At 45.4% G+C, this 4515-nt stretch overlaps 1 protein-coding gene across 1 annotated transcript in view; it reads right to left on the bottom strand.

The window, feature by feature from the left end:
• The window catches only part of RTN4R (reticulon 4 receptor), a 42589-nt gene extending 38379 nt beyond the window's left edge, over positions 1-4210 (bottom strand). The window contains exon 1 of the transcript XR_001358489.1: positions 4144-4210. The gene's annotated coding sequence lies outside the window, so the exon portion shown is untranslated. The remainder of the gene's footprint in view (positions 1-4143) is intronic.
• Positions 4211-4515: the final 305 nt, after the last annotated feature.

The raw sequence follows: 4515 nt of genomic DNA, 5'->3' as shown, positions 1-4515 counted from the left end.
GGGACTTGGCCCGTGCGCCACGAGCATTCAAATATTCCTGCCAGTGGCTCTGCAATGATGTCAGCCAGTGCCTTCAGCACCCTCGGATGGAGCTCATCTGGGCCTGCCAACTTAAAGGCATCCAGTTCTTCCAAGTGACTCTGCACCATCTCAGGGTCTACGCATGGAAGTCTGGCGCCTTGCTGCTGCCTCTCTACAGCCCCAGTGAGAGACTTGTCGTGCCACTCGCTTAGGAACACTGAGGCAAAGAACTCGTTGAGGAGTTCAGCCTTGTCCCCCCTGTCCATTACCAATTGTTTCTGCCCATTTAGCAGGGGTCCTATTCCTCTCTGGGCCTTCCTTTTACTCCCTATATATCTAAAAAACAATTTCTTGTTGTCCTTTACTTGGGATGCCATCCTCAGCTCCATGGTAGCTTTGGCCTGTCTAACTGCCTCCCTACAAGCACGAGTGTTGAACACTCACACAATGGGGATGTTCTGTGTGTTGCATCTACACACAATTGGGAGGGGGGAGAGGGGCACCATGCTTTGCTCATTCATGAAGCTAGCAGGGGCCATGTGCTTAATCAGCATCACAGCAGAGTTAAAAAGGAGCAGACAGATGATGCAAGCCCCTAAACTGAGTGATAATCACTAAGTCTAGTGGTGAATTAACCTTGAAAGATGGGATATAAACCACCAAAGATACACTAGTTTTGGTTTTGCGGTTCTGCATCCATCCCAGGATAGTTGTTTGCTCAAAGTAAACAGCTGTTACTTACTCCGCACCACCTAATGGCAAAGGACAGGAACGGTCACCTATTGTGGGCACCTATCCTTGGATAGTGCATCTGTGTCCTTTCCTGCTCCCAGTGTAATCTGCGATATACATTACAAATCTGAAGTAAATTATACCAGGTTATGAATTGATTTGTCCACATCCAAGAGCGGGAAGGGCTTGGGATTGTTCGGGTGACCATATTTACCTGGTCACAAAACAGGACACCATGTGCTTTCCAGCATGCTCAGCTGTCTCCAAGCTCCTGTCTCAGTTGAGTGCACTAGAGAGTGACAGCAAAGTCAGGGGAGGGGGAGAGGAGAGAGCAGACCACTGGGATAAATACTGGGTCTCGGTCGAGATTTGAGACCTTTGCATACTACAGGTTTATTATTGTGTGGACCACACTAACATTACAGTGCACTGGGACAGTCCAGAACATCAAGTGCTTGGCATGGGTAGACTCTTATCCCCCATAGAAACTGGGGCCCTAGCATACCAGTCAAGGCAGTATGCTGGAGAGACACTTGATCCCATCAGTGACAACAGTGTTATTTTATACTTGTTCATCTTCTTCTCCATCCTCAGCTTTCTCTCCCTACTTTTCTGGTTCTCTGCAATCAATACAACCATGTTGGTGCCGCTCCTACTTTATGGACAGACTACATTAAGAAAGCAGCTGGTGTTACCAGCTGCAGTGTGTGAGCAATGCAATGAGAGGCAAGGGTGAATATTCAGCATAGGGTAATGTTGTACAGGACATGGAAGTGAACATGAAATGCATCAGCCTGAAGTGGTGACCTTGATAACAGCTCCAGAGGAGCTGGACTGTGATGCTCAATTCACTGGGCCAACAGGCTGCTGGATAATTATCACATGAAATTAATGCTGATTTTTCTAGACCAGCTAAAATCATTTATTGTGCTAGAAAAAGGGTTCACACAGCATTTTCCTCTGAGTTACACACCACCTTAGCAAGGACACAGGTATAACAAAAGAATATGTTCTAATGGACCAATATCCCTACTGAGATGTAGCACACAATGTTCTTTGATTCTGAACAGGTCAGACACATGTATCAAGACTCTTTTGATGCAGATGTAACAGCCAGGTACCAGGTTAGATGGCTAGAGCACTATCTTAAGACTTGGGAGATTCATATACAATTTATTCCTGTCCCAAAGACTCTCAGAGCTTTGGGCAAGTTGCATGTAGAAAGACTCTATCAGTTTCTCCACAGCTTGAGTCTGAAAGGAATTTAGGCCTCTGATTGATTCCCACTGCAATCAATAGGAGTTAGGAATTTAAATACCTTTGCAAATCTGGGTTCTGGCCTCTCAGTCACATTTTCTATAGTGTTTGGTCACCTAAAGAAGCAGAAAGTGCCTAGCAGGATTCTCGTAAGTGTTGAAGGAGGGTAGGTGCCTTAGGGCATGCCTATATTGCATACTGATGAAAAGCAGGGTAATTTATCCTGCTTTGAGAACTGTGCTGCTGTGATCATACTGCTTCCATTCCTGATACAGTTTTTAAAGCTATCAGGTATATGTATACTATACCGTAACAGGCAGTGCAAACATACACGGGAGTTCCATTAACTTTAGTGAAATTAAGCAAATAACCTACTTTGGTAGCTTTGCAAATCCATTAGACCAGGGGTGGTTTGGGCCAATGCCCATACTATCTCCCGTCGTCCTCCTTCCCCCCACTATTCCTGCATGCTAGATCCACCACACATGGTGCCCATTCCAACCATTCTGGATTCAGTGCTACATGTAGTGCCTTCAAGAGGAAAGGAGGATGGGCAAGGGAAGGGAAGTTAATCCAGAGAAGGATGTCACAACTACACGATCCGGCCTTTCTTACTTGCACACACAAATATATAAATACATAAAAATCCAAATGCAGAAATATATAATTGAAAAAAAAGCACAGCTTGAAGGGACAGCAGTCATTGGAGGATGAATAATGAATTTCTATGAACCTTTTTTCTAAACACATGACTTTCCAAACCACTGTCATATCGACATATGCCTTGACTGGTGTTATTACATTCTCTCTGGTGCTGAACTTTGTAGCTTTGTCCTATAGACCATGCCCTAAAACACCCTAGAATATGAATCACCGAGTCTTACTTGCACTGCTTGCAGAAAAAAAAAAATGTTTTCAGAAAGGAATGACATTTTATCATGATTCTCCTGACATTAACGTTACCAACAAAGCAAGAAAGAACTCTGAAATGCTTTTAAACTAGATGAAGCTGGAACCAGGAAGTCAAAACATTACCTGTTTTTTCCTTGACAGAATATGACCTGTGCAATGACTTCCCAGAGTGAGATTATAGAACTGTCACTCACTGCCAGTGTACAACATTGAAATTAGCAGATCAGTCCGATGATGAATGTGTTGCTTTAGTTTAAACATGGGTGCTCTGATCTGATCTCCTATTTTACTTGTTTAGCTCACAAAAAGCAACAAGAAAGAGAGGGAGGAGACAGGAATTGCATGAGAACCTCAGCTCTGGCTTTTGAGGCCTGTATGTCAAGAGTGAGTACCTCCTACTCTTGTGATTGTTTCTTAAATCCTATCGTATTTGCAAGAAGTTCACTGAGGTTGCAAGCAGTTCACTGGGAGAAAGAGAAGGAAGGGGAAGAGGAGCAAAGCACCAGGCACCAGATCCTTCTCTGGGAACATAAGTGAGACAGAGCTGCCTGTGTGTTTGGCTTGCTGAGTGGTTGTTTGGAGGGCTGTGTCTGTTTTGGGTGTGTGCTCTGAGCAGCTGGGAGTGCTGCTAGCTTAGTGATTGCTGGGTGACTGCTTTCCATTTCTGACAAAAGTTCCTTTGGGGCTTCTGACAAGGGGGAAGAGCCAGGCCCAGCAGGGTATAAAAGGAGACTCTCCAACTGACCAGAGAACTAGCAAACAGGTCACTTTTCAGCCCCGCTATTTGCAAGGGAGCCTTTAAGGTAAGCTCTTTCTTTAATTTGCAGTAGACAACCTACATATATATAAGTAGCTAAAACTCAGGAGTTAAACCAATACTTAAGCCTTTGCTTAACTAGAGTCCTGAGCGGGGGGAGTTCACTAGGGAGTATGCATAGAAACTCTCTCTCATTGTTCTTCACTGTAAGCTTGGTGAGTGGAAGCAGGGAAAAGGAAACCTTTCAGGACCAAGAAGCAACGAACAGGCCATCTTAAAAGGGAGCTTGCTAGGAAAGGTGTGTTTGGAAAGAGGGGCAGGAAGAGAGAGGCAGCGGATTAAGATACCCAGAGAAATAGCTGGAGGATATCGCACTGCCACTGCCAGTCATTCCTCTGTTTGTACCGGTGCAGGCAGGAGCACTCCATCCTATCATATCTGTATGTCCAAACAGGACCACTCACAGTTGAAGCTTCCACTCAGGTCCTGGTTTAGCACTGTGAAGACTGCGGCTTGCAGGTTCCTTCCAGTGACAGCCAAGTGAGGGAGTGCCTGCAATGTGAGTGGTGCCTCCTGGTGGTGTTCCTCAGGGAGCAGACAAAAAAGCTGCAGAAGGAGGTGTCAAGGCTCTGAAGCATCCTCTGCCACTAGGACTTCATTGATTCACTACTGACGCAGACCTCTAGGACTGTGAAGACAGAACTACCAGAGGTAATGCTACAGAAGAAACAGGATGTGGGCTCCCAGGAAGGTGGAAACTGGAAGCTTGTGACTTCTGGCAGCAAGCAGAAGTCTTCATCTCTGGCAGTGGTTTGCCTGAAGACCAGATATGGAGC

The sequence above is a fragment of the Alligator sinensis genome, unplaced genomic scaffold (assembly GCF_000455745.1).
Source record: "Alligator sinensis unplaced genomic scaffold, ASM45574v1 scaffold953_1, whole genome shotgun sequence".
NCBI lineage: Eukaryota > Metazoa > Chordata > Crocodylia > Alligatoridae > Alligator > Alligator sinensis.
This window is presented reverse-complemented; position numbering and strand designations above follow the sequence as displayed.